Here is a 22,915-nt window from a genome sequence, read left to right as displayed (position 1 = left end):
TAAGACCCAGAATAACCTATGGATCACTTATCTGGTGGAACAAAGCTCAACAAAAAGTAGCTACCCAAACATTAGGCAGCATACAAAGACTAGCAAACCTATGTATCATAGGGGCGATGAGAACAACCCCTACAAACGCATTAGAAACCTTGCTAAACCTACCTCCACTAGAAATATTCATACAAGGAGAGGCTAGGAAAAGCTCATTTAGGCTCCAAGAACAATTAAATTGGAAAGGAACTAAACAATTCGGGCATACAACCATAATCAACAAAATCAGACACCCATTATTAGAAATGGGGACTGACTACATGGTCCCGAAACAATCTTCACAACTTCCTATAAAGTCTCAACAGACTATAAAGGAGAGGAAGAACACAGGAGAGCATCAGATACAATGTTATGGTACACAGATGGCTCCAAAACAAACGAAGGAACCGGATCAGGCATTTTCTGTACAAGCCCAAAATATGAGCAATCAAACTCATTAGGGAAATATACTTCGGTCTTTCAAGCGTAAATACACGCCATCAATGCTTGTGCCCTGGAAAATCTTAGAAGAGGTTACATCCTCATAAGATCAGACAGCCAAGCAGCCATTAAAGCATAAGCATGTAAAAGAATTACATCAAAACTAGTCAGTGAATGCATCCAAAACCTCCAAAACCTGGGAAAACACCACAACCTGATGAGATCTTGGGTGTCAGGGCACAGGAGAATTTTGGGTAATGAGGAAGCAGACAAACTGGCCAGAGGAGGATCTGCAAGACCATACACAGGCCCCGAACTTATCCTTGGGATAACAAAAACAAACATAGAATCCTCTATCGCAGAATGGATCCAAGCAAAACAAAAAGAGAAGTGGATAAACTCTAGCGGTGCTAGACATAGTAAACTTATGATGAAACAACCCTCACCAAGATTGGCAAAAACACTGCTGGAATTGGAGAGGGCAAAACTCAGAGGAGTGGTGGGACTACTAACCGGTCACTGGTATCTGAGAAAACATCTACACAACATGGGTATATACAGCGATGATCCCATCTGCAGATTATGTAATGAGGAGGAGGAATATACGCATATCATCTTCGAATGCGAAGCAACAGCTCAATGGAGGTTTAACCTTACGTATGGAAAAGTCTTGGGGAATCAAATTGCAGCAACAACAGTCAATGACCTGATACTTCTAAGAAGAAGGATTGAGTCTATTGACTGAACTAAGGAACTAGGAAGGTACAATAAGCCAGAAGGCTGCAGTGCCTGGGGAATAAAAACCCCGCTTCCTAGTACCTTTTCCACCATACCATACCATACACGGTTTTGCTCATAAAATTTAACTAACAAATTTTATCATGGTTGTGCTCATATAATTATACCATTTTCGTCTAGTAGCGTCAGAATAGGACACTTATATTTTTTGTAGTTTATTTCAAACTATGTATATACAATTTTGTCGTTATATTAATTACAACGTTCTTATTTTAATATAAACCAAATAAACGAGATCAACAGGTCATGAGTTTTTATAAAAATTATTTAATTAAGGTGGTTAGGCAGAAAATTTATCAAAACACGGTAATAATTTTATTTAAAACAATTAAGTTCAACAAACAATTTGCTGCAATTGCTCATAAAATTTAACTAACCCTTTATTACATGGTTTTGCTCGAAATAATGCATTAAGAACAAAAGAGGCGTTGCGATTGTGATAATTTGTGCTACACGCTGTGTGACTGTACGTGGCGTGCGCTTGTGTCAGAAAACTCATCATAGTATGTATATAGTAAAAGCTGTATTTTTTAAATAAGAACATTAATTTTCCCTTATCTTTGCGTTTTGGCAGAATTTGTTCAAACCCAGTAAGAAAACATTAAATATAAGATACTAAATTACAAATATAACTAAAACACTGATCAACTCCAATCCACCTTTCAGCTATTACAAGTAATGTACAATAAGTTACATTATAAGTATTAAAATATTTTATTATTAGAAAGACTGTTCTAATCAATTTTAAAATTTTAAAATTAATTTTAAAATTAATAAAATTGATCAAATAAGTAGAAAAAAGCTGAAAGAAAAGCCAAGTAAAATGACAAATTGATCTGGAATATTTGGTCTGCTTACTCTCGATGTTTAAGCTATAATCAATCATATTTTTACTTATTGACTTATTGACCACTAATTCTTAAAATTGGAAAAACCTGTATTTATATAATGAATCAAGTGTATAATATTGTCCGAACACTAATTGGCAACGTTCAGAGATTAGAATAAATTTCAAACGGATTATTTATTATAAAATATATTAAAAATTATAATTTTAGAAAAGAAGACATATGTAGAAATTGTAAGAGATAAAACAGCCAGTTTTAAAATTACGTTAGTTGTTCCTGCTATTATAATAACTTCTATTTTAGGAAGATTTTTCTTCTTCATTATAAATGCTAATATGAAGATGTGGGTTGTGATTGACAATTCTCGCGGCTGCTTGTCTTTAATTACGAATCTGCTACCGTTCATGCTGAAAACAATAGTTCCGTGGGCTTGATAATTAGCAGAAGGGCTTCGTGCCGGAACGAGTAGTGCGATTTCCTTCCTGAGGGAGCCACCTTACAAGAGTAAGTTTTCGGACAATAAAATTTATTGAGGCATGCTACTTACTTTTACCTACATTTTTTCCTATTACCCCAAGAGATAGCGTTAAGTGCACTTTACCGGTCTAGTTACGCATATCTTGTCATAGATGATCGGCTATGATGGCCAATAAATTTGAATCAGATTTCAAGATCTATCAGATCAGCAGTATGTAAACAATTTTTTCAATATGCTATATTTATTTTTCCATTAAGTTGAATTAAACAAGAAGTTAATTAAACAAACAATGAATTGGCAAAAACAAAAACACCCAATTTTTCATAATAGAGAAATTTAATTTTTTTAAAAATATAACTATCTAGCAGGTAACCGTTATATTTTAATTATTAAAAAAATATTTGATTTTTTCCAAAGTTCAACAATTTATATTCAAATAAATCAATTTTTAAACTTTCAAGATTCATTGTTTTGTCCTTTATTTAAAAAAAAATTGATGTTTTAACATATTCATGTTTGCTTATGCTTTGCATTGTTTAACAGTTGTTTCATTTATACCTTATTTGCTTTAAGCTCTGTAATTTTCTCCAAAAGCAACCAAATAGATTACACATCTACTTGGATTAAACAGATTACAGTTATTTTTGAAGGTGTAATTCTTTTGCGACAAGATTATAAGATATAAGAAAAAACGAGACAGGCTTTGTACAGGATAAATATTTTTATGCATTTACTTATTCATTAGCACATGACCGATAAATGACAGAGAATTAATTATTTGTAGGTTAAGGGCAAATTTAAATTTTGCAATCGTTAAACTAACAATGAAACAGTTCATTATTATTCAAGAACAATAAAATATGATCTTATTTTGTTTTATTCTTTTTTCGGGCTGGTTTTTTCATGTACTTCATTGGGATCTATTGGAATTAATCAAATTTATGTGTTTTTATTTGTTTTATTTAAGAGATCGATTTCGGGAGCACCCGCCTCACATCATTCGTCTTGAGTTTTTAAAATGTACAAGTTTAAATATTATTTTAAACAACAATGTCTTTTTACGGTTAAATGTCTATCAAATATAATGAAATTACTTTACGAATCGTTTCTCATCCGGACACACATAAAGTGGTAGGTTTCCCTAGGTTACATAAATCCAATGTGTGGCGTTATTTGGAGCTACGATCTATTTTTTATTAATTTTTCTGGCGGGTTTGTATTTTATACTTAATTTTAATTTTTAATTTACTGTTTTTCGTTTTATGTATTAATTATTTTTATAGCAATAAGTTTTATGTTTTTATATTTTACATTTTTATTTCTTACATTTTACATTATTTTTATGCGTTGTTAAAATATTTTTGTCTTGTTTACATAATTTGTTTTTATCTTGTTGTATATTTATTTTTTATTTATTCTTCTCTTCTTTCTTCTTTATATTTATTTTGTTTTTTCCATGATTATATAGATATTCTCCAATCCAATTGATTTTTGCTGATTTTCTCTCTGCCAAACATGAAGGGATCCAGATTTTACCTCATCAAAATTTATATTGTGTCCTGTATCGTTTATATGTTGGCTAAAACCAGTGTTATCACTATGGTTTTCATGTTGGTTAATTATTTTGTATAGGAACTGTACATGTTCCCAATGTATGTTTTTTGGCATGAACATTTTATTTTATACACCACTTTACTGTTCTTAAGTTTTTCAATAAAATTTTTTATAGCAGGCAAAATATTATATAACTTTTCACCAATATATGAATTGAAGATCAAATTTTTACACATTTCTTTTTGTTTACATATTTTAAATTTTTTTCTGTTAACCCTTTGACATATATTGGTTGACGAACATATACCTTACCATACCTTACACATATCCATTGTTGTTTCATAGCTCTTTCTATCTTTTTGGGTAAGTATTTTTTATTAGTATTCAGTATCTTAAATAAAAAAAGTAAAAAACACATGAGTTGGATTAGTTCCATTAAATTTTACTTTATTAGTTATAGATTTGAAATATCCAAAATAAAAAGTATAACAATTGTCTATTAGTTACATCAGTCACATAATACATGAATAAATAAGAAATTCGAAATTAGTAAAAACGTATCCCCCATCACCTCGAGGAGAATTGAGTACTGGGGGGCAGTTTCTGTTTTTATGCGTATTTGTCTTATTGTATCCACAATTGGCCTGAGGTACAAATAGGGTAGCAATAGGGTAAAGAAAAGAGATTCGGTTACCGCCCCAATTGGTCTGACTATATGTTGGCTGGCGACACAGGAAAATAAATTAGTAGGTTTCAAACGTGAGAAAGATAAGAAAAAAGCCAGCACTAAAAGTAATAAAAAAATTGATTTTTTAATTATAGCAAACGCTAAAACGACATAAAAAATACAAAAGTTCGGAAGAAGAGCATGCTTACTTAACGAACAAACAAAAGCTCTTTACCTAATCTTTAGTTGATCGATAATAATCACTTTGCACGCCAGCTGATTCGGTTAGCTTCACATCATTTGGAAGGTATGTACATACGCTCAACACAGAATATGGCGTGAAGCCGAACCCTAGTTAAGTGATTAGTGTCTATCAGTTCAACTAATCGACTTCTTTACCTTAGCTTACAACTTTCATCTAAAGAAACGTGGAAAGAATGAGGATCAACGAACTTTTTCTGAGGAAGAAGAGTTTTCAACTGTAAAACCATGATAGGATTCAGTTTAAAAAACCTCTTTTTATAGTATAATCGGGACCAAATGGGATAACTTTGGATAGGCATTCTGAACTGGCGACTAACGAACTCGTGCTATCAGACAATCGTCCTTGAACTTCTTTCCCTTAGTGAACTAAAACACCAGACGTTATGACATTGATTTGAAAGAGTTCAGGGGTTAAGTGAACACTCCTAGGCCGGAACCGATTTTTTGAAGGCAAACAACAAACAAAGGCAAGGAAGACGGGTTGACACTCGCCCGTGGGAACTGACCACACCTTTTCTCCCTTTGGTTGACCGTCAACAGTCCTTTGTCGCTTTTTTCTTTCTTTGAAGGGGTGACTTAAAAACCCGATGCTGTTTTTTACGTGTCAGTCGATTTTTGGCCCTTTTATAAGTTGGCTGATAGTTTTCCTAAACTTGGGACAAAATCGGGTGCCTGGCCTACTTTTCCCTTTTTTATATTATAATATGAAGTATACATAATAAAATTTATTCTTGTTGTGGACAGCCGAGCGAATAATCAGAAATTTTCAGTTTATTTGTTTTTTTAAGTCTGTTAAACTTCCGATAATCGGAAACGACCAAAATGTAAGCGAAATGTGTTAAATTTTGAGATTTCGGTTTTGGTTCTACAGAATGATGACCTGTTTGATCCAAAATCTATTTTGGCATGTAAGACTTATAATCATATTCTGTCGTTGTCCTGTAACAAAAAAACGCGCATACATATCCCAGAAAATGGCAAAAAGCCGAAACGCACCTGGCATAACAAAAAACCAGGCTAGGCAGACCAAAATGATAGGAAACGGCCAAAACTACACAAATGTAGTGTTTAAGAAAAAGTCCCTTTTAATCATAATTTGACAATTTTTATAAAATGACAAAATACAATGATCAAACAAAATGGTTACAATTTTTACGAAGAAGATAATATATTTTTTATGCACGTATAATTAGTAAGCCTTCAATATCATAACTATATATTATGTATAAAATGGGACGTTTATGTGCCGACATGGGTCATCGCAGGCCCTCTGGGGATTTTCCTTCTTTATCTCTTCATTCGCGGGTATTTTGTTTTAAACTGCAGGCATTGAGTGCCTCGATGTGGTTACTGACTCCCTGCTTTTAAATGTTTACTACGTTAATATCCTAAAACGCTAGGCCCCCTTTTGTACCTCAGGTTGTCAAGTACAGAATAGAAACAAAATATACAATACATATACATACATCATCACAAACAGATGTCTGGTCACATTCACCCACGCAGGAGTACTCGATATTCCTCGGGGCGGGGTTAAACAACCCCCTTCCTTTTTCCCGCTAATAAATTACATTCATTCCAATGAATTAATATAAATCCAACACATACACAACACAAACACTGTACGCATTTAAAAGTCCCTATAGCCCTGAGGTACGGATCTGTGCTCGCTGCCGTGTCCCAAGACTCCGAACCCCAGGTCCGATGATATTCCTAAAAATATTGTCTATATACGTCAAGCCTTTTCCAATTGAAAAGGTGCTCGATCGTTATTATGTATAATAATTAATTATAAAGGAACACGGATGAGGCGAATTTGCAAGATTCGTTCCTTCGTCGAATTTTCGTAGATCCCCTTCATCACGATTTTCAAATATTAATTAATAATTTTTGTTGGTTTACAAATATATAATTTTCCGATTTTCAAACCAATGTCTTCAAGTGTAATGAAATTAAGCCTTAACATTAAATGGCGTGAGATCGAACACCACTAATGTATACCCAAAATATAAATATCGGAACTTTTTTCTTTATTAAAATTATTCATTACTTTTCATTTCTTTAAACCAATAATCAATAATTTCCATCTTCCGAAACAGTCAGGTCTGAAATTTATACACGGGATTTTCAGGAAAAGGGAAGCCATTGCTAGTTTACCTCTGACTTTTATGACGGTTGCCGAACTACCGGCGCTCCCGGGCTATAAATCTCGATAGTTTAGCCAGTAAAAAAATCAGGGGTTATGGACCCTTAAAACGAAGCCGGTTGAACTCACAGGCTTCCGAAAATTCGGAAATCCCAAATTTATGAAGTTTACATGTCAAAACATTTACCCCTTTCTGCGAACACGCCGTAAATTTATGGCACAGTAGCCAAAAAGACTACTGTTCATATTTACTACATAAGTGCTACTATTTTATGTACACACATTTACGAGAACGGATTAAAGAGTTAAAAAACAAGTAACTATATATTAAATTGGAGTTAATGTTGGGTGTTCGTCTGCGAGTCTGTGAACTCAACCCACTTAACCGGCATAGGGTCACTTGTTGGGTCCGTCTTCACTCGCGGGTTTGTTGAATTACTCAAAACTCGCTTCGGCATTGCGCCAACATCAGTGAGGAGCCCCTCAGCATTAAATGTTTACTAGATTAAATAACATAATTAGATATATTATGATGGAAACAACGCGGATTTTACTACCGAACATTTTTAACATTTAAACGTTTTGACTTTATTTATTTGAACAAATGAAAAATAAAATCTTAACCACTATTTGTTAGTATAAAAAAGTCCGTGTCACAAGCGGGATTCGAACCCACGACCTTCGGCTAAATACGCCACTCGGCCGTTTCATTTGTCGACCAGAATCAAATAGATTACACGACATTTGAAAAATGTCAAAAAGGATGGAAAATTCAAAAGGTGGGGTTGAGATGGGAAGTTAGTGTCCGAGTGGATCGAAGTCACGATAGCTCAAATGGTAGAGCAGGGCGTATTTAGCCGAAGGTCGTGGGTTCGAATCCCGCTTGTGACACTGACTTTTTCCAAAATCTTAATAAATAAAAGAATTTATTTGGTCAAGTGGACCACGAAACCTAATAAAGAACTATTTGTTAGTTTTTACTATCAGAAATAGTAGATAAGAGACGACGAAGCTGTAGTTTTTTCGCCCGGAGACCTCAACCTGTCTCCCGACTGTAAATCCTGTCTAGTTTTGATTTTATTTTTAAATTAAGCTGAAAAACAAAATTTAGTCTCGCAGGCCCTGGGCAATTTTGGACACAATGCCTGGCATTATTTACGACCGAGTCAAGAAATGACAAACCTCAAATAAATATTTTGACATACTGGCGGATTAACGGTATCCGTCCTTCCTAACTCTTGAAGAGTGGTCGAAAAGTACCATTTCAACAGTTTGGAAATTATTTTTACCTGGAAATTGAATATGATCTATTTTACTGCTAAGCCTTTTTGTTTAAGATTGAATAGGCTATTTGGTAAAAAAAAACCATATTAGATTTTTATTGCAGGTATTGAAGGGTTATTATTTTGTAAATGGGGCAAATTATAAAAAATATGTGGTGATTAGTGACCGTTAGTCGATGATTATTCAGAAATCGTGATGGTGATTTTAACAAAACATAACAAAAACATTTATTGAGATCATCTTCAGGGCTCGAAGTGTTTGTTTTCTGCTTAAGTGTGCCATTCTTGTGTGTTCCATTTTCTCAACACGACACGCAAGAATGGCACACTTACGCAGAAAACAAACACTTTGAGCCCTGAAGATGATCTCAATAAAGATCGAAACGTTGGCACGATAAAGAAAATTCTTCTCTGAAACCTACATCACACCAGACCGCATCTCACGATTTCTGAATAATTATAAAAAATATGTCGATGACACAATTATAATTTTACTAAAAGATGTCAAACATAAATTGAAGTATGGTTAAATCCAATAGAAATTTATGATGTACAAAACAACACATTAAAAACATGTTTATAAAGAGAACCTAAATATTAAATTTTGACTCAACACAATCAGTAAGTGACATCAGTACTGGTGTTAGGCTATAGTCAATGAACCATATTTGGCTGAATTTTTTAAACCTTGAATGTTTAAAATGTTGCAATTTTAGGCTTTTGGATAAACTTTTTATCCGTCAACCATGAAAGCAGAATGTTTTGTTATACATTGTTTTTTATAGTTCTTTTTTTGTAATTTTAATCTTTTTTACAACAAATTGTAAATAAAGAATTATTTAACTACATTCTTACATACAAAGACCTTTCGAGCTTTCAAGCGTATGAAAACAAAGAATTTTTTATCTACTTTAGCAGAAAACTGTTTATTTATTTTTTTAATTTAATAATATAATAAGGTGTGCCGATCTCACGATGTTCAAAGTTTTTGTATTGTGTCGAATAAAACGCGTATTTCTCTACCAGAAAAAAATCCATTCATTCCAAAATAATTCAAGAATTTAAATATCCCTGTGAATACAGGAAGAGAAAAGGTCGTACCCCCCGGAAAAGTCGGGGGTGTCATCGGCCGGAGGGTGAACGCACTTGAGAGCGTGGGAGTAGAAAGCTCGCCAGTGAATGCCCTTAGCATCCTTAGAAAAAGAATTATGGCCCTTCCACCCTTTCGTCGGCCGTAACCAAAACATTTTGACAACCTTTGCACGCTCATAAAACATACCCGTGATACAGGCTTTTAGGTGATTCGGATGAAAAACACTGGTAACAGAATTGTATTTTGGACTCATCTGAAATAGGAAAAACCTGCATACAGTTTATCTGCAAGTTGGTTTCAATAAAACTATGCCATAAAAAGATTACAAGATTGCAAGACATCTGGAAATCTGTATAAATTTAATTACAAATTTAGTAAGAAAAGAATAATGATAAAACACGATAGGATGGCAATTTCAATATATAAGCTAGCAAGACATACACTTATACAACAGTGGCACAATAATCAGACATAAACAAACGTTCAAAAATATAAGTTTTTTGCTCATAGTAAATAATATCTCAAACTACAGAAAGTAGTTTCCTATTGTTTAAAAAAAAATCTGTGGTGAATTAGCTTGCATATTGTTAAAAAATAAACCAGGTGAGGGTGATAAAACAAGTACGTCGAATTTTTATTTTTTTCTCTTTACCTTCAATGGCTTTAAACTTTATTGAAGGTCGGATCCCTGATCTCTAACTTACTGGATTTATTTTCAAAGGTAGCAAAAAGTCGTCTAATATACTTTTTCACAAATCATATTACCTTACTGACTGTGTGTAAGTTCTTTAATTATAAATGGTAAATAATATCTTATTGGTTTTAATCAACTTTAATATTTTGTTTCCTTTATGTCAAAATGTGTTTTATATTGCTGTGCAAAATTGAGGCAAAAGTTTAAAAAGAAGGGACGTCAAAATGACAATCAGAACATTGTATTTCAACTGTGTATTTTTGCAAACTGTAACTACTAATAAAACAGCTGGAATTACTAATTAAATACAAGTTTCTTAACACATGCCTTTATAATAGTTTTTACAATAAAAAATATGACTCAAAACCTTTAGAAAATTTAATTGTCAAAAATTATTTCGTATAGTATTTTAAAGTTTATTTCTATTGGCTTTACTCTCTGTACTACTTTGTAAAAAACTGATGTATCATTATCATGACCATAACAATAATAATAATAACGTTATCATTTTCAAAATTTTAAAAAATGTTAAAATCATTGTTGTTACGAATTTTACATATATGAATAATTCTGAGGGTGGTTTTTGCTCGGTTAACCGCTTTTATTACTTTCTGATACATTTGCAATGTAATTTTACTCCGAGAATACCCACAAAGTATTAATTATCTCGTCATAATAGATATCATCTTTTATTTTTCAGATTTTGCGTTAAAAAATCAGAGGTAAGTGCAATTTGGAAGAAAATTAGACATTTCAGTTCTCTCCTCAAGTTTGGCGGAATATAACCCCTTCATCAGGACTTTAAAACTATTACACGTAGTTCATAAGGTTAAAAAATGGGAAAATCTTATATAAAAAGTAATATGCAAATAGAAGAAGTAAAAAATTACATCTATCATTATTTGAAAATACTTTTTATACTTTTGAAACGAGAATATGATCAATTACATATATGATCGGCTTTATATAGTCATTTTGTATATGATTAATGTATTGATTTAATTGTTGAATTGTACAAGGTAAGAAAATAATATAAATAAAAGTGTAATTACTTACTGTTATATCTTTCTCGTGATTTGATTTTTTAGTAGAAACAAATTAGTAAAATAATACAATTTATTGTGCTGTTAAGTATTTTTAATACTGATTTTTAGTAGAAAAAAAGTTTTTCTAATCAGATCATATCTAACGCCTCATAAACAGAGGAATCTAGCATTTGGACGATTAAGTATAGCTTTTTTTACTTCAAAATAACATTTTTAAATTTTAAATTAACTCTTTTTAACTTTAAATATACCCTTTTTTCATGTGAACCCTTTCTTTAAAGCATTATAGAAATTTACAAGATTATATAAGTCGAAATATAAACATGTAAAGTAAAAGTCCAGTATATTTGCGAATTCTTTTTTATACAAAATAATTGAACTTCTAAAAAACAAATAAAATTAAAAAATATATAAAATGAAAACAAAAACAAATCATTTTTCTTTTGATTTGAGAATTAAATTTCATATGATTTTTAAAAACCAAATTATTTTATCTGTAAACAAATCTCAAATGAAAAAAAGATTTTTTTGTTTTCAGATTTAATTTAATATAATCTTTAAATTTTATTTTAATTATTTTTGATAAGGTCTTCTAAGAGAACAATTATTTTATATTTAATTTTTTTTAAATACAGGAATTTTACTTTACATGCATACATTTCAGGGATCTTCTAAGTTACATATTATTGCTTAGGTAAAATCAAAAACGCATTTATAAAACGTTTTGGATTTACCTAAACAATAATATATAATGAGGTTCCATCGCAAAGGCGTATAATCCTTAAAATAAATAAATGTCTCCTTGAGTTTTTTTGTTTATGAAAAGGTTAATTTGAAATTAATAAGAATTAATTTAAAACCAAAAACTAGTAATTTATGGCCAAAGCGAGCTGATTTGAAATTAAAATTGGTTAATTTGACGATAAAGCTATAAGAAAACTCGTTGTTAAAATAAAATTAATATTGTCTGAAAATGTAAAGAAATCTAAAAAATCGTTTATGAAAAAACAAGTTTGTTCCATTTTAGTGTTCAGGCTTAACATAGATGACAATTCGCTCATTACTGTAAGGTAAAAGTCCCGGGTTCGAATCTAGTAAACATGCATTCAAAACCGACGTACTTGGGCTTTTTCCAAAAACCTCAACATCCCGGGGTGACCTCCGCTGTTGCAAACCCTCATAAATATTAAAAAAATAATTTCAAAAAATATATATGTATATGTTCTCATAAAATGTGAATTTATTCTACATGCTTGCAGTATTTGGCAAACTCTATTATTTTAACAAATAAAATATTTTCAATTTCCTCCATTATAACTAATACTTGTCATTGTAAATAATTATTAAAAACAAATCATTTTTGGAATTGGGCCGATTGATCTGGTTAGGTGGTTGATAATATGAAGTGTACTACTTACCATTTGATTAAATTCAAAATTCCTTAAATTATATTAAATTTCTAGGAGTAAATTTTGTATGAATTAGAAAGTAATAATGTAATTGTGTGTATTTCTTTCAACAGCAAGGATAATTAATCTTTACCTACCTACCTAATAATAATAATAATATTTTTCTTCTGCTTTGCAAGAGAAACACTTTGCTTTATTTCTATTTGATTTATACAGATATAAGTGTAATGATATATTTAGGCCTTATTTATATTAACAAAATTTGAATTTCCAAGCAATATAAACCTAATATAAATAATGAGTTACTGCTACAAACAAATAAATAAACGTCAAGTAACCTGGTAAATTTAAAACCTAAGGGATTTTATTTGGATTAGAATTATGTAGGTGCAACCGCATAATTGAATAAATGTAAATATAAAATATCTACATAAACAATCGACAAAAAACAAATGAGAAAGAAGAAAATATCTAGATCTAGATGTTAAAAAAATACTATTTTTGTCTTTGCATTCTCAAGGGTTAACAAACAATCTTTCTGTTCATGATAAGTAAAAGAGTATCAAGGAAAACAATGTTCTAGAATTCAAAATAAAAAGTAAACAACAATACATAGATCTAGCTGCGCTCAATTAGCAGACAATGGTTTTATTAACGTCTTTTGTTGTAAAATCACAACAGCCAGTGTCTTCAAACTCTGAGGGAAGAAGTAGGAAGTCGTCGCCCCTTGTATGAGGAAGCATCGGCCTATTAGTCGTGGGCCTCTGCTGCATTGTGCCCTGATTTCCTGGCCTGTAAATCACCAGTGAATAACAGGGTAAAAGCGTGACTGGGGTGAGTGTCCCTTCTCCGGGGGTTCCTTCCCCTCGAACAACAGACGTTTTGCCATATTTTTGCACAACATTGCGTACGTTTGTTGCCAAAAAAACTGTCTGCATCATTCTGAAAAAACTGTTTTTCTAAACCCCAGACCGTTTTTTTTTAAAAGAAAGCCATCATAATTCATTCGCAAGTGTACGAGCACAATTCTGAAAAAAAATCGTTTTCATTCTTTTCATATACAAAGGTTCTCCTATTTGCTACAGGATAAAATAAAATGATTTTAAAAATGTAATTTAAAAACACTAAATCCAGTTTTTTACAACATGAAAATGAATAATTTGAATCTTTAACATCTCTGTAACATCTGTAACATCTTCATAGCTGTAAAATAACCATTTCAGAATAAATTAATATACATTGTATGATTTCTTAACAATATAATTATTTAAAGAATATAAAAAAATGCCTGCATTTATTTTCTTAATTGCACTAGGTTATTTATTCAAGTTCGTAGTACATTATTTTCTAAATATAAAATTTATCATTTGAACATTTTGGTTGATTACATGATTGTAACATACATGTGATTACACATGTGATCTTAAGATTTTATAATTTTTATAGTATAAAATAAAATTAGGCTTGTGTTTAATATTGAAATAACATTAAAAAACTGCCAGTCTATAATTTCTTAATTTAGTTTATTATTTCTCGGCGTAAATATAGATATAGATCATCGAAAACAATATCTATAATTCATATAGCAATAAAATATTGAGATTTCTAATAAAATTGAAAATTATTGTTTCCTCAAATTAGTAAAATGTTAAATTCGATCATGTCGCATGTAAATATTTGAGCAGAAACAAAGTAGTATAATGATCGGTCAATTTTGGAAAACATTATCTACCTACAAGTTTTGAATTTAATAAGCTATTTTGGGATGTAAATATAAATGGAGATACCCTACAGATCAAGGTGATAAATAATAATAATTATATAGTTTTTACAATATATTTATATAAATGATTATTTGGAAATCGTGAGATGCGGTCTGATGTGACGTAGGTTTCAGAAAAACATTTTCTTTATCGTGCCAATTGAGATCATCTTCAGGGCCTGGGATTTACAAACATTGTTTAAATTTAACAAATACAGGTAGGATGTGGACAAAAATGAATTTACACAATAAAAAAAATATATATATATAAATGTGGCTCTCCCCAATATGTACTCCGACATTAAACTTACATTATTTACTACGAAATATTGAGAAAAAACTTGGAGAAAATTGGGAAAAAGAAACAAATCTTAATTGAAAGATTAAATTATAAAAGGATATGTTTCATTCTCTTATGGTTATATTTTTTATAATTGAGTGAGCTAATTATAATTTATAATAATTATAATTACAACCTTATTAAATACATGTAATGACAAACGTTGTCTTCGTAAATAAAATAAAATTTTTGTTTGTAAAGAAAATCCGTATCGAAGGACTTGAAAGGTTTTTAAAACGAATCTGATTTATTCAGAAATACTGTTTTGTTCTACTTTACTGGAAGCATCTTATCGTGTTTATGTGTGATATAAAAATTATATTTCATTCGAGCCTACATGTTAATTTCTTCTAATAGATAGTAAAATAAATCAAATGATATAAACAGTATATAATTTTTATGGAGGAAAAAGTATGTATATTGATCTTACAAGTCATAATTGATAAAAAGAAATTACAAATGATTGCTTCAATAAAAAAAGTTAATTTTGTCATTTTCCTATTTTGAACGTAAGTTTCTTAACTAAAAGTAATAATTGTTTCAGTTCTTCTTCAATGAATGATAATTTTATTATAACTCATAAGGTCTCAATTATAATTATAGATTAAAAACGATCAGAGATGAAACCACAAAAAAATATTCGATTGTTTGGTCAAGTTTTCGATGATACTCGAACCCCATGAATTCTTCATCGTGACTGAAAATTCAATTCAAAAACAATTAAAAGATAAACAAATCCTCATCAAGTTTCATCAGATTCGATATGATCACAATATTTAATTTTGTTGTATTTGAAATCATTGTTTTAGAGATTGTAAATTTGTTAACCTTTTTATGTTAGTTCTTTAATTTTCAAAGTTCTGATGAAGAGAATTTATTCCTAGAAATGTTGTCGAAGGACTTAAGTATTTTCTTCCTCATAGCTCTCATAGCTGATGAACTATTTTAATATATGATCTAATTTATTTCCTCAAAAATTGAATGTTTTTATAGTTTTTTTGTAAGTTTGAAAAATATTACAATATTATTTTTATAAACAAAATATGTTTAAGTTCATTTAAGATAAATGTAGGAACCATGATAAAGGAACTAAATATAGGAAACATGATTCTGTTATATATTTGTTAACCGTTATAATTATAATTGATTTTAAAATTTAAATAACCATGAGAAGAACAATTGAAAAAAAAGTATGGTTCTTTTCGAAAATAATAATAATTGTTTTAAGCAAAAAATAAGAAGTTGAAGCTTTTATTTGTATATATCAATATTTCGCCATATTTTGTGACATATTATTTAATATGGAAGCTACAACAGTTAAAATAAAACCTTCACTTCTAACTTTTACGGTACCTATACCTTAAATCTGTAGAAAACAAAAACGAACATGAAAATTAAAAATATATGAATTTTATTTGTAATGAGACTGAATACAATTATAATTTTATCGTTTTTTCCGTCGTAAATTTGTGGTCGAATTTTTATAGACTTGGGTTGTTTGACACTGGGGGTTACTGACTCAAGCAGGAAAGGGTGGTTTTCAAGGAAGAGGAAAGGCTCGGCGTGAAATCTTTATTGTACACAAGGGACGGTGGACAGGGCATTTCTCCCTACGAGCATAAATTTGTCCTCAAATTACAGTTGTTTTGCAAACAATGTCACCCTGGCCTCTTCCGACTGTTGTGGTTCAGCCGGTGCCAACAACCTCCCAAAAACGTTTCGTCACGGTTATGACCTGCGATCGTGCACGTCGGCTGGATTCGAGAAAAGGCGCAAAATAATAAATTCGCACGTTTGACGTTGATATCGTATAGGAGTAAATGCAATCGGGACGGACATCGTGAAAGGTTTTTAAGATCTGTGACCGATGTGTGGCCGTGTGGCCAATCGGGCTATAAAGTAGCTATTAGGGTCTCGGAATTAGCGCTATATCTAACCCCGTCGTCTCCGAAGGAGTGAAACAGCAATAAAACGCCGAGTCATATAATCCCCTTAATTAGAATGAGCACGTGTGACAAATAATAAAACTCGGAAAGTAGAAATGAGAATGTTAACTAATATGGTGTTATTAGTTCATTCCCCATTATGGAAATGAACCATTGAACCGGTAGACATAAACCGGACCACCCAAAATGCCATCGGTCACTCACTATTATACCATAGTACTGTGCGTAAAAATCACTTATTTTTATTTCGAAACTATAGTAGTTAGCGTTGATGAATAAAACATTGTATATTGCATCACAACGCTTTCTATGCTTCCTATTATTGTCCTCACTAACATTAATCTTCTAGGTGGTGAAAGGGTTTTGTTCATGACATGAACACAAATGAATTAACAAATTCCATCAATTTTATAATTCTAAATGTTTAAAGCTTACATTTTTGTAATACAACAATACATATCGATAAAGAAATAAGAAACGGAGCTTCTCATTGTGGCTTTATTATTTCATCCTTTTAATGATTTCTCATTGAACCTGCTTATTTTTAAACTGTTAAAAAATATCTGATTCAAAGGAGTTTATCAGACGACTATTAAGTTTTATGGCTGATTCGCCCTATCATCCCAAATAAATTTATTTATCAGGCTTCCAAAGTTATGAAAAATATAGGTTACAAAGGAGCTTATCAGTCGACTAATAGGTTGTATGGCTGATTTCACCCTATCATCCCAAATAAATTCATTAGACAGACTACCTAAGTTTTGAAAAATATCTGATTCAAAAAAGCTTATCAGACGAATAATAGGTTTTATGGCTCATTTCGCCCTATCATCCCAAATAAATTTATTTATCAGGCTTCCAAAGTTATGAAAAATATCGGATACAAAGGAGCTTATCAGACGATTAATAGGTTTTATGGCTGATTTCACCCTATCAACCCAAATAAATTAATTTGACAGATTACCTAAGTTACGAAAAATATCTGATTCAAATTAGCATAAGTACCATTAAAGCAATGAAAAGTATTGGATAAAAAATGAAAATTTTATTGTGCAGGCTTCAAAACAGTTACATTTTGGATTTGTTAAGGTGATATATTTTATGCCGACAAAAGTCGTTTTGTTTTATTTAACCCCTTGTTACAATACAATTTGGCTTATAAAGATTTTTTTACATTGAAATTATTATTAATTAACCTTATGGTTTACGAATATATATAACATTTGGATATAACGTTATCCCAATCTAAACTTTTTAAAAGTTTTGATGACCAGACAGAACTAGCTAAACAAGATATTAACGTAATATGGACGCTGATTTTTGAAAATAAATATGTGTTATTTCACTCTAACATTTTTTTAAAGTATGCTATTCTGGGTTTGTTCTATTCTGGAGCACAAATTTTGGGAGTCAACCAACATCGAAAAGGTTTTTATATTTTTCATTGAAATCAGATTATTTTTTATCTCGAGACTCACACTGAGCCAATTTATCGCCATAACCAGTCCGGTTATTTTCTATAGTAATTAAATGTTGAAATTTTTGTCATATTTGCTGGTCAATATTTTGTTCTTTTGTATCATAAATGAAAATACATAAGTTAATAAAGATATTAAAGAAATATTCATTTTAATGCTAACAACTAAATGGAAAAAACTCTATTTAAAATGAACGTATCAAATGCGCAAAACTCATCAAGATTACCAAATTGACTGTTGCTAAAATGCAAGTGTGCTGAATATTAATATAAATATTAAAAGTTAAAAAACATGTTATGCCGTTTTATTTGATCGTTCAATGAATTTAAAACACTGATTCTTTATGGATAACCTGCTATAAAATGACGATATCATAGTTTCATGAGGTAAAGGTTTTTTCAAGATCCGTCTAAAGGATTAGTCTTTCTCTGATAGAATTTATTTTTCAAAATGTTCAAGATGATATCGATAATTTTATCAAGTAACCCTGTCTGCCAATTAAAAGCTTAATACCTTTTGTGACTTACGTGTGACTTTTACTTTAACCGTGAAATGGTTAACCGAAATAACTACACTTTTGAAAAGTATGAAGAGTTTTGATAATAAGTACACATTTATGAGAGTAAATGGTATATTTACTTCTTATTTACCTTTTAATTTTAGTAAAGAACAAAACCTTTTTTAGGTTCAACATGGCTAATCTTTTCTTTTCACCATGATTCTATTTTCTCACATCAGAAATCTAAAAAATCATATTTTGTGTTGGAAGTGGTAGTATGAGAAATTTAAAAAAATCTAAAAGAAAAAATCTCATATCCACCTTTAGCGAAGGTATATATTGCAACATGGATACAGCTATCATTTTCCCATCACAGAAATCTTCAAAATCATTTCTTTATTTAGAAGTACAAGAAATTAAAATCAAAATCAATGAGTCTAAATAATATGTGATATTACCCTTTGAAGAGTCACTTTATCTCCTTACGACAGGTCCTTATACCGTACTCTGATTCGGTACCAGGGACTTTTCGTTCTGTTGTGACCTCACCGAAGATCCTTTTTTTCAAAATTATTCTGAAAATATTTTATGATACTTTCTGCATATGGATTTTCTGTACATCTAACCACACCGTCTCCCCATTGTATGACAGAAAGTTCTACCCCACCCACTCCACCCACAATCCTTTTGACATTCAACAATCTTCCTCTACACTTTCCGACAATCCATTTAGTCGTCTGCCTACAAAGAAAGTTAATCATTGGGCAATCACTTCCTCATGTAAACACAACCACTGGGTAACTTCCATCTGGTTTATTTCTTGCAATATGCTCCATTGTATGAAGTTGTAAACTTACTCAGTTATCATCATTGGGAAAGAAGAATTATAGTAATAAAATTAGTCTTAAATAAATTTTATTCCATATTATTTTTTCTGTTACATAACATTCCTAGGTACCGTTCGTTTCGGTTGTAAAGGACGAGTTCCACCATTTTTAAATGACAATCTGTTTTCGTCAGGTTGCACCATTTCCGCACAATACGACACAATGGTATTCAGAGGCAGTGGATTGAGCCATAAAACACCGGGATCCCGTGTTACCGACCCCTGGAGGCTTTTTTACGCCGGAAAAGTGAGACCGTTATCCAACTCTGGGGGGGGGAATAGACTCTCTTTTAAAACAGAAAAGAGGAAAAAAACGGTAAACGCAAGTAAAGTGAAAGGAGTACTGTTAGGAAATATTTGAGGGGGCGTGAGAGAGTGCGTTTTATTATGACATAACGCATTGTATTTATTGCCAGTCAGTAAAAGTGAGCTTTTCGGCTGTCTAGGCTTCATTTATCACCGTTAGAAGCCCTAGGCATCGAACACCAATTTCTTCGTATTCTCAATGTTTTTCTCTCTTTTATTGAGCATACTAAATTCTATGTTATGAACAATTACGAGTAAAAGGATTGTTAGAGAGTTTGAAACACACACTTTCAACATGGCCGGATTCATCTTTTCTTTTTTATTTTGGAAGAAGTTTCTTTTGCAAAGGATAAGAAGTACGTGTTAGAAAATAGACAAATTAATTAATAGGGTATTCAAGCAACCGTTGTCTACTTTCCATTTAATTGCTAAGTATGCTAACGTATCCAAGAAGGGTATCTTTTTCGTATTGTAAATTTTCTAGTACAGTTTCGGATTTCTTGTTTGTGGTCAATAAAAAGTAATTGATTTTCTTGTAATGTAGAATTTAAGAATTAATTTCTTGTAAACAAGACTTTATATTCTTTTTCAGTTATTTTGGCAACGGAAATTACATGTAAAGTGTCGTTTAGAGTAATGTTTTTCAAATTTCCGAAGACTTTGGTGACGAAAGAAGCTTTTCGTTTCAGATGACTCAATTTTCGTGGTGTCGTTGTTCGCTAAATTCAGTTCCTTGTCTACAGGATATTCCAGTTTCTGAAAATTTGTTGAGTCTTTGACCATGTGGGACGTAGTACCACTGTTGAGGCCACAAAAGCTTTTCTGGAGGCTATTCTCAGAAATACATTTTGGTACACTACATTTTCAGCTTTCTTGGCCGGTTCTCTTTTCGAGCGACATTCATTTGCTTTATGACCGTATATCCGGCATCTATGGCATTGGAATCTAAATTTTCCAGACTCGCGTTAGTCGTCCCTATAATTTCCATGACGATTTCGGTACGCGGGAATTCGATTATGCCAGCTGTTCTTTGTTAAGAGCATGGCGTTCTCGAAATAATTGCTTTGGTGGGTTCTTCAAGAATCGTTTTCTTCTTGAATCTTTATTTTGAGGGCTTCCGGAGTAGGTAAATCGTCACGTGTTTCGATAGCGCACCTAAAGTTTTCGAAGCTCTGTGGAAGGCTGTAAAGCAATATTATGTCCAATAAATCGGGCTATAAATCTATGTCCATATCTCCGAGCTTATCGACAGTGTCGAAAAAGTCGTTCAAACGCTCGCGGACGTCGGTCTCTTAGGACATTCGGGACAGTGTGAGTCGTTTTAGTAGGTTGGCTTTTCTCGCGGGGCCTTTTGACCGGTAGGTTTGCTCGAGTTTCAGCCACGTTTCTCGGGGGGTTTTGCAGCCCTTTATCTGTTTTAATTCCGTGGGTGAAATACTTAAAATAATATCTGAACTGGCCTTTTGATCTGCTTCATCCACTTTTGGTATTCCACGTGGTCGCGGTCTGTCTTTTTCGGTTCCGGTTTTGATCCGTCCACGAATCTCCACGCGTCATTTTTTATTAAAATCGCCTGCATTTGGCGTGCCGAAGTTGTCCTTCAACAACTGGTCAATTTCTGTATAGATCCTGTAGTTCATTTCTGGGCCCATAACCTATTAAAACACTGTTGAGAACAAAGGAACTTTATCGCGAGAGCACATGTACAAGACTAGACTAGACAGACGGTCGCGCCACCTATCGATACATACAACAGACTAATCGATTAATGAGTGTTCAGCGGCTCCTTCAACAGAGTAAAATTCGGCGGTCCCATAAAAAAAGGAATTTGAAATGTGTTAATTATTAACATCGGCATGAATCCTTCAAAGTCTGCCTACTTGGAAGTAAACTATGCATCGGTTTGCTTTCGTAAAATGCATACTCTCTGAAAATTGAAGCCATGCTTTCATTTTCTGTCATAGTTGCTGAAAAATAATAATAATAATAAATTATGTATTCATTTCGTAGAAGTATATATTTTACATTTTGTATATTTTATTACATTTCATATATTTTATATTTACTAAGAAGCAAAATTATTACGTGTTCACATAGTATAATTAATTGCTTTAATATAAATACTACCTAATTAGGTTTTAGATTTTTTTTCTAAAAAAACATGTACCGTTATCTGTCGAATCTCGATACCATACCAAATTTTGTACATATAAGTCACAGAGTTAGAATGGTCAAAATTCAAATGTAAATTTAAACGTTAAACGTTAAAATACGCATAAGGCTTGAGTTAAAATTGTGGAAAATATTAGGAAGTATTCTTTCACTTTGACATTTTAGTTTAACAAAAAAGGCAAAATAGAAAGAGTCGGTAAAGTGACATCAGTGGCCACCCACAAAGTCCTTTAAAGTATCCAATTTAGCCAACCCCCTCAACTTCATGTTTCATTCAAATCAGATTAAAACATTTTCCGTTTATCGATTAATTTTATATCTATATCACTACGGAATAATAGGAGTCTTTTTATTGTTGAACAGTAATTGGTATCATTCCTTCTGAAGTTAGTGGCCTGCTTCCAAGGAAGCATGTCGTCTCTTATTTCACATCACACATTCTTCTGTTTTATGTCCGTTCCCCAAGTTCCGACCCAAAATGGGCTCGAGGCGTTTGGTCTGACGCTTCAACCTTGTTCTTCCATTTTATGCATCCGGAGCCTTTTAATATTTCTTTACTATCTCCAGAATCGGATTACTCACAATTCTCGCAATGAAGCAACCGACAACTTTTAAAACCAGTTGCGGTTGTTGAATCTTCACCTGGTGTTGTAATTGAATGGAACAACGTACATCACTTTGCTGCCGGTTAATTATCATAAAACGAACTACTTCTTTTGAGAATAAAACCATTGAACGAGTATCGCTGACTTCCGAAAAAATCAAACTGAATGTT

The 22,915-nt window shown here is 31.8% G+C and overlaps 1 long non-coding RNA gene across 1 annotated transcript; it reads left to right on the top strand.

The window, feature by feature from the left end:
* Window positions 1-2,410: 2,410 nt before the first annotated feature.
* LOC106668599 lies at window positions 2,411-11,141 on the top strand. Its single transcript, XR_001340776.2, has 3 exons — window positions 2,411-2,621; window positions 2,696-2,805; window positions 10,997-11,141. It is a non-coding gene; the product is annotated as an uncharacterized LOC106668599 (long non-coding RNA).
* Window positions 11,142-22,915: the final 11,774 nt, after the last annotated feature.

The sequence above is a fragment of the Cimex lectularius genome, unplaced genomic scaffold, assembly GCF_000648675.2.
Source record: "Cimex lectularius strain Harlan isolate CLEC.00 unplaced genomic scaffold, Clec_2.1 scaffold7, whole genome shotgun sequence".
Classification (NCBI taxonomy): Eukaryota; Metazoa; Arthropoda; class Insecta; order Hemiptera; family Cimicidae; genus Cimex; species Cimex lectularius.
Note: the sequence above shows the minus strand (reverse complement) of the source record. Positions and strands in the feature narration are given on the sequence as shown.